Genomic DNA, 13402 nt, shown 5'->3' with positions numbered 1-13402 from the left:
TTAATAAAATATGCAACAATGTAATATAATAAAAGGGAAATTGAGTGTATTCTGTGTTTCTTAGAAAAAAATACTTTTTCCCTTGGAAATTTTTCAAATCCCTCTAAAGTATCACATATAGCAGAAGACAGCAGGAATATGAGATTCACCACTTTGGAAAGAATAAAAACTCTGTGTACTAATCTAAGTCATTATTCACATTATGACTATTTCAAGTTGCACCTTGATTTTCAAGTAGAGATCAAATACTTCTCAATGCTGGAGAAACTTCACAAAAAAATCTGACTATATGCCATAAGATGGGAGGGTGGCAATATATTTTCTGCCCCTTCTCTGCCCACTCCTCATATACACAGGTATAGATTAAGAAAAAGGGAGAGAAGAGTACAAGAAAAAGTGGGAGTAGAATGGAAAGATAAAGCTGACTTGATTATCTCCAAAACAAAGTATTAAAATAACCAACCAGTACTTTGTTAAAACAATATTTTGTTACCCATTAAATAAATAAATAATTTTTACCCAGAAAACTTCCAATCAGCTAGTTTACATCATGAAAGAAATATTAAATCAATGGCATGAAAATGACATGGAAAAAATGTCTCATCATTCTATTCAAAAATTTTATGAGCGTCAATGTAAGAAAACAAATATGTAAGAAAAAATTAAGCCACACAAGTTTCTAAATACCTACAAATGAAAACATTAGCATATATTCTATCTCATATTGAAGATTCACTGGAATATCTTGCACAAGACTCAATATGCTTGCCCAAGTAACAGTGTAAAGAGATGTAGACCTTTAACTTTTCCACCACCTACTATTAACAATGTCTCTAAAATATAGAGTCAAGTTCTTGCAGCTTCCAAAACAAATAATAAATAATTCTGCTCCCACCCCTTATTAAAATTCAGACTGCTATAGGAATCATAAACAGTTAGCCTTATATCCATGGCATTAATACATTGTATACACTTTTTTAAAAATTAAGAAGGAGAATTGTCTTTCTCTGAAAGTAGTTAATTTCTTTTTTTTCTTTTTTTTTTAATTATACTTTAAGTTCTAGGGTACATGTGCACAGCGTGCAGATTTGTTACATACGTATACATGTGCCATGTTGGTGTACTGTACCCATTAACTTGTCATTTACATTAGGTATATCTCCTAATGCTATCCCTCCCCCCTCCCCCACCCCACGACAGGCCCTGATGTGTGATGTTCCCCTTCCTGTGTCCAAGTGTTCTCATTTTTCAATTCCCACCTATGAGTGAGAACATGCGGTGTTTGGTTTTTTTGTCCTTGTGATAGTTTGCTGAGAATGATGGTTTCCAGCTTCATCCATGTCCCTACAAAGGACATGAACTCATCATTTTTTATGGCTGCATAGTATTCCATGGTATGTATGTGCCACATTTTCTTAATCCAGTCTATCATTGATGGACATTTGGGTTGGTTCCAAGTCTTTGCTATTGTGAATAGGGCTGCAATGAACATACGTGTGCATGTGTCTTCATAGCAGCATGATTTATAATCCTTTGAGTATATACCCAGTAATGGGATGGCTGGGTCAAATGGTATTTCTAGTTCTAGATCCTTGAGGTTAAGTTCTTTTTTTTTTTTTTTTTGAGACGGAGTTTCACCCTGTCATCCAGGCTGGAGTGCAATGGCATGATCTCGGCTCACTGCAACCTCTGTCTCCTGGGCTCAAGCGATTCTCCTGCCTCAGCCTCCCAAGTAGCTGGGACTACAGGCATGTGCCATCATGCCCCACTAATTTTTGTATTTTTAGTAGAGACGGGGTTTCACCATGTTGGCTAGGATGGTCTTGATCTCTTGAGCTCATGATCCGCCCATCTTGGCCTCCCAAAGTGCTGGGATTACAGGTGTGAGCCACCGTGCCCGGCCCAGTTTAGCCAATCCTTCCTCCTCAGTGGGCCTAGGGGGTTTTTCTCAAGAAACTCAAGTCTCTTGTTACTCAAGGACTTTGGTCAACAGTTCATTTCCAACTTCCTGTCAGAGAGAGGGGCACTTTCACATCAGTATGTGCTCCATAGGCTTAGCTCCTTGGAAGCCAGGACCTTGTTTGCCTTGCTAATTGTTGTAACTGTAATTTCTACAACAGTGTCTGGAATAGAAGTATTTAATAAATATTCATAATGATTTAATGAATATAATAAAAATTTCCTAGGTATGTGCTTTTGCTAATTATGGTGAGGATCCTGTAAAATAATTAGCCCCATTATTGCTGCTACCAGGGTGAGGGACATTTTCTCAACAAAGGTAAAATTTATCCCATTTCTTTAGAGAATGATGAAGAAGTACTTACTTGTAAAGCCAGATCACTAGAGCAAACCTCATGTCAACACCATCCTTGGCCATTTTCCTAAAGTAATTCCCCTGACTGCTGACATGTCCATCTCCCCATGCATTCATCTATATATGGCCTGTGATTTCTTGTACCTAAGCCAGATTTCCACTGTCTGCCTCCTTCCCAAACTTTCTTCTTTGTCCTCTGATACAACTATCTTCAAAAATACATTGTGTAGACCACTAGTTTGTGCATATACTGTTTCTTCTTCTCATAAATGAATTCTAGCTTTTTTTTTCTGAGGGATTACTTTCCTATCCACCCTCTACATTGGACTTCACTTATTCTTCTATACTCCATTAATTTGGGGCTTGAAGTGGTCTTAGCATGCCCCTGAATACTCAGTGCAACTTCCAGATCACTGGTGCTCCAACAACACTAGATAAAACCTCCTTTGAAATTAAGCTCAATCTAATAAATGAGATCGTTCTCTTATTATCATTTTCATCTGTCAATTGCATGGCTTCTCATTATTCAAATACTTCTTTTCTAACTTAAATCTTGCCATCATTCTGGTGTCCTTTGATAATGCAAAATAATACGTCCAGATTTTCAGCTATTTACTGTTTACTTTTGTAACACTAACAACATTGGTTATATTTCACCCATCCATGCCCATTCAGTCATCTCCCAGAATTACTTATGAAATCCTTAAACTAGCATTCATTCTTCCAACTCTCACATTATCTATTTGTTCTTTAAGCATACTGAAATCTTTAGTTCCTTTACCCCTCTACCTTTTCCTATTAATTCCATTTAGTTTTCACCTGCTTCCCTAAATAACTCAAACCTTGGGTCACATTGTTTCAACCAACTATTCTTTGGCCAATATTCTCAAATCCTTTGCTCCACCCAACTATTCTTTTGCCAACACTCTCGAATCCTTTGCCCCATTATCATCTGTAGCCCCAGCCAGGTAAAATCCCAGCCCTACAGTAATCCATTCAATACTTCAAAAATTGATGCGTCCAACACTGATTTCATCATCTTCTCCCCAAAATTGCTTTTGGCTATACTATCTATTTCAATAAAGAACTCCAAGGTGCTCAGTTCCAGAAATCTAAAAATTATTCTTAATGCTTCCTCTCTCTAATTCTATATCCAATCAATTATCGAGTCTTTGTAGTTGTAAATGTATTGCTATTCATGGTAGACGTCTTCTTAGTTTGCAAGTCATAAAAACGTGTTTGGGGTGATAAAACAAATGGCCCCATTTACATAGTGTAGAAGAAGGAAGTTTGTATTGGGAAAAATAATCCAGTATTTTGTCGATAATAAGAGGAGAGAGGTTCCAATTTTTATCCTATTAACTGTAGAGCCAAGAGAAGAACTTATGTAAGGGGAAATATAAAAGAAAGGCCTTGAAGGAGAAAGCAGGGCTAAGGAAGATAATCACAGTTATGGAACTTGGGGCTTCATAGTTTGTACAAGGTTCTCTATAAAGAATAAAGATCAATAAATTTTTTTAAAGTTATCTGGTGTTCAGTTAAAAGCTGCTCCTTTTTCATTTTCCCAACTACCCTCTGCTGTTTTCTAACCTTTAGTAAAAATATATTATGAACCACAGCACTTTGTTGAAGTCATTTGTTGCCATATTATGTAAAATTACTTTTATTTTCATAGAAGATATCTGAAACGTAAAACTTACACAATCCAAATTTAAAAGAAGGTAAATAAAATTTTACAAAAAGTGTATTCAGTTAAATAGTGAAGCAAAACATTTACAGTGACTATGGAGAACCAGATTGTGTTTACATTTAACTGTAAAGTCCATTTAAAAAATTTCAATGATGACACCTTAAAAAATAATTCTCTATGAATATGAAATGTGATGTCAGGAAAGATAACGATTCTCTGATCAAATAGGATAAGAGTGAAATCAGCAAACAAAAAAAAGTCTGTAAAGAAATGCTGTGTCATTTTCTCTGTCTCATAAAATAGTCAATACTTTAAATGAGCATAAAAGTCAAAGTGTCATTGTATTCAGCATCCTGAAAGGTACAGAATAGTACAGGCTAGAATATTATATTCCTGAGGCAATAATTCACATATTATATAAAAAGGGGTATTTAAGGACAAAGAGTAGTAACTATCTTTTTACCGATCTAATAGAGAAATTTGGATATTAATAAAACAATGTTTAAAAAATATTTGGGAAGAATGTTCAATATTTATTTCAGTTAATTTGGATATAATTTTACCCAAGCAGCAACCACAAAGAAGTAGAATAATCAATAACATTTTGAACAATTCAACATTAATATATATTTAAAAATATCTACTTACTAGTTATAGGATCCTTGGGGTCCTAGGGTAAGAAGAGAAAGCTAGTCTGATTTGCAGAAACATAGACAAGTTTATTGACATCAAGATGGTGTCCTCCAATGTCACAGGAGAGAGCAATGAAATATTGCAAGCAAATGTCATAGCAAGAAGTAATCACAAACCATCTGATTTCTTTCTGAAACAATACCAAGATGAGGCTGGGTATATTTCTTATCTTGGTACCATGAGTTTTCTTACTTTCAGCAAAATAGTGAAATTAAAAATATACATATATAAAATAAATCACAAAATATAACCTAAACATATCAAATTAATACTTATATTAAAAATAAAAAATAAGCATTTTATATTAGAAAATATAAAGATAAAAAGTTGATATTTGGACATTAAAAATAGCAAGTTGTTCAGTACATATTTGCAAGATACTTTACATCTTAAGCTTTTTAACTTCCAAATATGAAGATTAGCTCAAATATGGGCTCTAGAAATGCTTCCTAACGTAAGTTTGAAATAGCTTACCCTAATGAATGGACAGAAATTATTTGTCAGTAGCTAGTACTGTTAATTTTAAGGGTTCATTATGCTTACAGATTTTTGGAAAAGTTGTCTTCTTGAACAATTTTAATACCCCCAACAAAATGACATACATTATTTTATATATACAAAATAAATTTGATTAAAGAAAATAAGCACACATGATTCATGAATGATTACCGTCTAAAAGAACTTTAGCTATTTGAAATATTTATACTCCGAATAGTATAAAGTAATATTCCATAGACTTTTTCTTATTCTAAATTCCAACATAGGAGGAGCTTTGATTAATTAAAAATTGCATATCAAACTATTATTCCAGATATAATAGTTTGGATTTGTATTTAAATCCAACATTAGTGCTTGGTAGATAGTAAGTTTTGTTGAATGAAAACTAAATAAAGAGATGACCCACAATAAAAGAAAGTATAATATTTTGGTCACTAACATAAGACAGTGATTATGTGTTTATTTTCTAGTTTGAAAACAATGGTAAAATACAAAAGAAAAAATATTATTTATTTTCACATAAAAGATTTTATATGAACTGTATGAATCCTCTTATCCCTTTTCTCCAACATTCTAAACCCCATCCCTGAAACCTACCTAAAAATAAAATTCATGTAAAATGAAGAAGAGGAAATAGTGCCTTAAAAATTTCTAGCATCGATTCATATTACTCTTTTGAATTACTTTTAAAGTGTTCAGTTAAACCACTGTTTTGGAATTTTTTTAGCATATGAATTTTCTTGACAAATCATGTTGTGACATTTATAAAAAATATTATACCAGAAATCCAGAGTTGGGATGTGTCAGAGGGATGGTTATCAAGTAAGTGTACAAAAATCTGTCCTTTACCCTTAGGTGTTCTGTGTCATCAGTCCATTTCTCTTCACTGCCGCCCCATATAACCAGCAAGCAGTTTATCAAATTATTACTACCAAACATACTCAGAACTCTTCTGAGGGGAGGTCTCATCAATTTTCTCCATTTCTTTACAATTGAGTGATATTTGACTACTCCAGACAAATGCCCACTTAGCCTGTTCCTTTAACTAGTTCAGATAGGAGTTGATGAAACAGGTTGAGCACAAATAGTGACAGTCCCAGTCATAGATGGAGAATAGGATAAATGTGATTTTTGTGACTAATAATTTAAAATCATTAAGTAGGCTTAGTTCTTATTTCTTTCAATATATCAAGGTAATCTTCATAGTAGGAAGTACAGTGTACTTGGCTGTTAGTGTAACAGTTCTTTTGATTTCTCATTTGTTTTCCATCCTAAATGGGTTACAGTAAAGCAGCAGTACTCAAAGGACATTCATGCATAAGAGTTTGAAATACTGAGGTGGAATAAAACTACATACAATATCTGGGTACCCTCTTTAATAATCCTGATTCATTAGGTTCAGGAAGAAGACATAGAATATGTATTTTCTGATAATTTGGTGGAAGCCAGATATTAGAAGTTGTGTTTTAGAATCTTTACAGACGTATAAGATGCTCTGCCTCTCGGAGTGTTACTTTTGCTTTGCAATAAACTTCTTTGCTTACTCTTACTTTGGACTCACAAATTCTTTTGTGTGGCAAAGTCAAGAACCTGAACTGACCACCTACAATACTGGTTTCTTTGCTTTTTAGTTTATTTAGGTTAGTTTTTACTATCCAGTAGCATATAGGCCACAATGAAGTTTTTGAGGTAAAAAGAGGTAAACTTAGTATACTATATAACTTCTGTATTGATCCTTGCACCTGTTACAGAAGTTATTTTCCTGTCAACTTAAGAGAAAAATTGGTGTTTCACTTTCCAGGTGATTAGAGTCTGAAAATGTCTTAGACTTTGAGAAGAGTTACTGAAAAGAGTGATATTTCTACGTCATGGATAATCCTCTCCCCATATAATAATGTACACTGGTCAGTACATGAAAACTACAGGAATGTAATTGGCTGTCTACCTACTCATGGATATTTTAAAACAACTTTTGACACTGCAACTCTGGATTTCTGGTATAATATTTTTTATAAATGTCACAACATGATTTGTCAAGAAAATTCATATGCTAAAAAAATTCCAAAACAGTGGTTTAACTGAACACTTTAAAAGTAATTCAAAAGAGTAATATGAATCGATGCTAGAAATTTTTAAGGCACTATTTCCTCTTCTTCATTTTACATGAATTTTATTTTTAGGTAGGTTTCAGGGATGGGGTTTAGAATGTTGGAGAAAAGGGATAAGAGGATTCATACAGTTCATATAAAATCTTTTATATGAAAATAAATAATACTTTTTCTTTTGTATTTTACCATTGTTTTCAAACTAGAAAATAAACACATAATCACTGTCTTATGTTAGTGACCAAAATATTATACTTTCTTTTATTGTGGGTCATCTCTTTATTTAGTTTTCATTCAACAAAACTTACTATCTACCAAGCACTAATGTTGGATTTAAATACAAATAAGATACAATGGCTACTATCAAGATACTCAATTACTAGACACAACAATTACATGTAAATATACAAATTCTACAGTAGAAGCTTAAAAGTATGCTCTGTGGTCAAGGGGATGTAATAATTATTATTGCAAGAGAAGAGGGGAAATACAAATGAATTTACAGGGGAAAAACTGTATGAGTTGGCACTGGAAGTGACTAATATAGCTTATAGTAAAAAGTATGAGTTCAAATACAAATTTTACTACACGATAATGATATGCCCATGAACAAGGTTTTTATCCACATTAGTCTGTAGTTCCCTCTTCTGTAAAATGGAAATGCAAAAATGTTTTTGCCATAGGGTAGTTTTGAAGATTAAATAAGAAAATTTATGTAAAGGGCTTTATAGAATGTTAGGAAATTAGGAGCCTTTCATAAATCTTGTGTTTTAACATGAGTAGGAATTTTCCACGAGGCCAAGTAAAGACAGGGGAATCCACATGGAAGAAATGGTAAAGAGAAAATGATAGGGCTTAGTTAGGTCAAGCATATACTTTGGTAGAGATCACAATTGGAGGAAAAGCAATGACAATAAATTTGGAATGTCAGGTTAGGATTAAATGGTTAAATATCTTATAAGCCTAGAAAAGGGTAAGAATTTAGTGGGGAAAAAAACCGAATCAGATCTGTGCTTTAAATACAGTAAGAAGAGTTAATTTTTACTGAAGAGATGAATATCTGTATGGAGGCACTTGTAAGTACCCTGAATGATGGGCGGTATGTGAGAGATTGAAATGATAGGTTTTTATCACCAATTGAATATGAGAAATAAGATAGAATCAGGATTGCTCTCACCTCTAAAGTTTGTGTTCAGGCAACTCTGTGGACTCATTTAAGTGAGCTGGAGAAAGATAAAATAAAAACGTTTAGTGAAAGGTGTTATTTATAAATATAGACACACAAATGTATCTAACATATGTATATATAACTACATATTTATATATATACATATATACAGAGAGAGAGCTTTATCTCTATCTATCTATCTGTGTTAGTCCATTTTGTGTTGCTATAAAGGAATAACTGAGACTAGATAATTTATAAAGAAAAGAAATTTGTTTGGCTCATGGTTCTGCAGGCCTTACAAGAAGTATGCGGCCGGGCACAGTTGCTCACACCTGTAATCCCAGCACTTTGGGAGGCCGAGGTGGGTGGATCACCTGAGGTCAGGAGTTCAAGACTAGCCTGGCCAACATGGTGAAACCCCGTCTCTACTAAAAATAGAAAAATTAGCTGGGTGTGGTGGTGCACACCTGTAGTCCCACCTACTTGGGAGGCTGTGGCAGGATAATTGCTTGAACCCGGGTGGCAGAGGTTGCAGTGAGCCGAGATCAGGACACTGCACTCCAGCCTGGATGACAGATCCTGATTCCGTCTCCAAAAACAAAAACAAACAAACAAACAACAACAACAACAACAAAACAAGAAGTATACTACTGCACTGGTACCTGCTCAACTTCATGGTGAGCTTTCCTTCATGGCAGAAGGCAAGGGGAGCCAGTGTGTCATGTGGCAAGGAGGGGCATGCCACACTGAAAACAATCAGCTCCTATGTGAACTAATAGAGTGATACTCACTCATTATCTCAAGGAGGGCTCCAAGTCCCCATGACCCAAACACCTCCCACCAGGCACCATTTGAACACATTTCGACATGAGATTTGGAGGGGACAAATGTCCATACTAATATTACCTATTTATCTATCTATGTATGAAAAAAAAAGCCTGCATGGAATGCATGTGGAATTGTGTAATTGGCTCCTGAAAATGCAGAACTGGAGCTCAAATGCACCCTCAGATGTGATGATATAAAGTTGGAAAGATGGGGAGCAAATGAAATTGCAGGAGTGAAATTATACAGGGAGAAAGAATAAAGGAGAAGACTTAGAATGAAGGGTAAAACTTGAGGAAACTGTGATTTTAAAAAAATGAAACAAGAAGGAAATAAAGATACAGGAGGAGAGCCAGAGGAGCAACTTGGATGACATGCAAGCCATGAAAGCCAGTGGAGATGAGGGGTTTAAGATCCAATACTGGAGATTATTGAAGGAAAATGGCAGTCAGGAGGCAGGACTAGCTTTCAGCACCCACTGCCTGAGCAGTGTGTGGAGATCTACACTGTGAACTTTTGTTCCAAGAATTACCATTGGAACGTACCTGAAAAGCCAAGAGAATCCATGGCCTTTTGAAGGGGGTGGATTGCTGTTGTAGACTCTATGGTACAGCTGAGGAACTCTGAAGGCAAAGAACATAATCTCTTGGGAGCTTTATGGCCCCACCCACTGCCTGATCCTCCCTATACTACTGCAGCTGATGCACTCTTGAAAGTGCTACCTCCTGGCTGGAGGCCAAGCAACACAAAACCAGCACATTTAAAAAAATACAAACAAGGACCTTCACAGAGTACACTTCCCTCCCCTGTTATCTTCACCAGATCAGGTGCTGGTATCCACAATTGAGAGACCCGAAGACAGATCACATCACAGGACTCCTTGCAGACACTCTCCAGTGTCAACCCAGAGCCTGGCATCTCCACTGGGTGCTAGATCCAGAAGAGAAATAACAACCACTGCAGTTTGGCTCTCTGGAAGCCCCCATTCCTAGGGGAGGGAAGAGAGAACCACATCAAGGGAGCACCCTGTGGGTCAAAAGAATCTGATCAGCAGCCCTTGAGTCCCAGAGTTTCCCTCTGACATAGTCTAACCAAATGAGAAGGAACCAGAAAAGCAATTTTGGTAATATGACAAAACAAGTTTGTTTAACACCCCCAAAAGATCACACTAGTTCACCAGCAATGGATCCAAACCAAGATGAAATCTCTTAATTTCCAGAAAAAGAATTCTGAAAATCGACTCTTAAGTAGTTCAAGATGACATCAGAGAAAGGTAAAGTCCCACTTAAAGAAATTAACAAAAAAGATACAAGATATGAATGGAAAAACCTCCAGTGAAATAAATAGCATAAATAAAAAATAATCACAGCTTCTGGAAATGAATAGAGAATTGCAAAATTCACTGAAAAGTCTCAGTGATAGAATCAAATAAGTAGAAGAAAGAACTGCAGAGCTCAAAGACAAGGCTTTTCAATTAACCCAATCCAACAAAGACATAGAAAAAATAATTTTAAAAAATAAACAAAGCATCCAAAAAGTTTGGAATTACATTTAAATGACCAAACCTAAGAATAATTGGTGTTCCCAAGGAAGAAGAGAAATCTGAAAGTCTGGAAAGCATATTTGAGGGAATAATCAAGGAAAATTTCCCCAGCCTTGCTAGAGATCTAGACATCCAGATACAAGAAGCTCAAAGAACACCTTGGAAATTAATTGCAAAAAAATCATCACTTAGGCACATAGTCACCAGGTTAAGTAAAATCAAGATGAAGGAAAGAATCTTAAGAGCTGTGAGACAAAAGTACCAAGTAACTTATAAAGGAAAGCCTATCAGATTAACAGCAGACTTGTCAGCAGAAGCCTTACAAGCTAGAAGGGATTGGCATCCTATCTTTAGCCTCCTTAAACAAAAAAATTATCAGCCAAAAATTTTGTATCCAGTGAAACTAAGCTTCATAAATGAAGGAAAGACAGTCTTTTTCAGACAAACAAATGCTGAGAGAATTCGCCATTACCAAGCCAGCACTACAAGAGCTGCTCTAAATCTTGAAACAAATTCTCAAAATATTGCAGGATTTTTTGCTCCTTAGTTCAGCTAAAATCCATGTTCTAGTCTCAAGACCAGGAAAAATTAGGCATATTGACACATTGAAAGGTGAGGAGAATGGAATTCATTAAAAGAAAGCTCTCAGAGAAAAAAAAAAAAAAAAAAAGCCAAGGGGGTGGGTGGTGGGGCTCCTGCCAACAGTCTCCCACCTCACATACTGAATACCAGGCCACCACACAGGAGCTGAAGAGGCCAGGATCCTCTCCCTTGCATAAAACACAAATTCCCGGTGGCTCCACCCCATTCTCCCCATGCCCAGGCAGGCCCTTAATCTGAGCCACTCCACATTGATTTATTTTCCTTCCTGTGCGTGTGTTAAGGGGTGGAATTTTTCACTGTGGCCATGTTTAGGCCAACCCCCTGTTCACAATGGCCTGGGTGGCACTTGGGTGTCTACTGTCTCTATCAAAAATATACAAAAGTAGAATCTCCTTAAAGCACAAGTCTCACAGGACCTATAAAACAACAAAACAATGAAAAAAAAGGTATTCAGACAACAAATAGCAAGATGAATAGAATAGTACCTCACATCTTAATACTAACATTGAATGTAAATGGACTAAATACTTCACTTAAAAGATATGGAATGGCAGACTGGATAAGAATTCACCAACCAGTTATCTACCATCTTCAAGAGACTCACCTGATACATAAGGACTCACATAAACTTAAGGTAAAGGGGTGGAAAAAGATATTCCATGCAAATAGACACCAAAAATGAGCAGGATTAGCTATTCTTATATTAGACAAAACAAACTTTAAAGCAACAGCAGTGTTAAAAAAGACAGAGGGACATTATATAATGATAAAAGGACTAGTCAAATAGGAAAATATCACAATTCTAAATATATATGCATCTAACACTCGACCTCCCATATTTATAAAACAGATACTACTAGACATGAGACATGAGATAGATAGCAACATATTAATAGCAGGGACTTCAATATTCCACTGACAGCACTAGACAGGTCATCAAGAAAGAAAATCCACAAAGAAACAATTGGCTTAAACAATACCCTAGAATAAATGGACTTAACAGATATTTACAGAACATTCTACCCAACAACTGCAGAATATACATTCTATTCATCAGCACATGAAATATTCTCCAAGACAAACAATATCATAGGCCACAAAACAAGTCTCAATAAATTTAAGAAAACCAAATTATAGCAAGTCCTCTCTCAGGCCACAGTGGAATAAAATTGGAAATCAACTTGAAAAGGAACCCTTAAAATGATGCAATTACATGGAAATTAAATAACTTGTCCCTGAATGATCATTGGGCCAACAATGAATTCAAGATGTAAATTACAAAATTATTTGAACAGAATGATAATAGTCACACAACCTATCCAAACCTCTGGGATACAGCAAAGGCACTGCTAAGAAGAAAGCTCATAGCATTAAATGACTACATCGAAAAGTCTGAAAGAGTACAAACAAACAATATAAGGTCATACCTCAAGGATCTAGAGAAAAAAGAACAAACCAAACCCCAACCCAGCAGAAAAAAAGAAATAAGCAATAACAGAGCACAACTAAATAAAATTGAAACAAAAAAATACAAAAGATAAAACAAAAATCTGGCTCTTTGAAAAGATAAATAAAATTGATAGACAATTAGCAAGATTAACCAAGAAAAGAAGAGAGAAGATACAAATGAGCTCAATTAGAAATAAAACAGGAGATATTACAACCAATACCAAAGAAATACAAAAGATCATTAAAGGCTACTATGCACAGCTTCATGTGCATAAACTAGAAAATCTAGAGGAGATGGATAAATTCCTGGAAATATACAACCCTCCTAGATTAAACCAGGAAGAAATAGAAACTCTGAACTGACCAATAACAAGCAACACGATTGAAATGGTAATTAAAAAGTTACCAAAAAAAAAAAAGAAGTCCAGGACTGGATGGATTCACAGCTGAATTCTATCAGACATTCAAAGATGAATTGATAACAATCCTATAGACACTATACCAAAGGATAAAG

At 35.3% G+C, this 13402-nt stretch overlaps 1 long non-coding RNA gene across 1 annotated transcript in view; it reads right to left on the bottom strand.

The window, feature by feature from the left end:
* Positions 1–8523, bottom strand: part of LOC129143319 (uncharacterized) — a 232158-nt gene extending 223635 nt beyond the window's left edge. Inside the window, exons 1-2 of the long non-coding RNA XR_008546666.2 lie at positions 8478–8523; positions 4653–4827 (exon numbers count right to left, since the gene is read on the bottom strand). This is a non-coding gene — a long non-coding RNA (uncharacterized LOC129143319). The remainder of the gene's footprint in view (positions 1–4652; positions 4828–8477) is intronic.
* Between the last annotated feature and the right edge of the window lie 4879 nt (positions 8524–13402).

The sequence above is a fragment of the Pan troglodytes genome, chromosome 13 (genome assembly GCF_028858775.2).
Source record: "Pan troglodytes isolate AG18354 chromosome 13, NHGRI_mPanTro3-v2.0_pri, whole genome shotgun sequence".
Lineage (NCBI taxonomy): Eukaryota > Metazoa > Chordata > Mammalia > Primates > Hominidae > Pan > Pan troglodytes.
The sequence above is the reverse complement of the archived record's forward strand: the minus strand, read 5'-3'. Positions and strand labels throughout refer to the sequence as shown.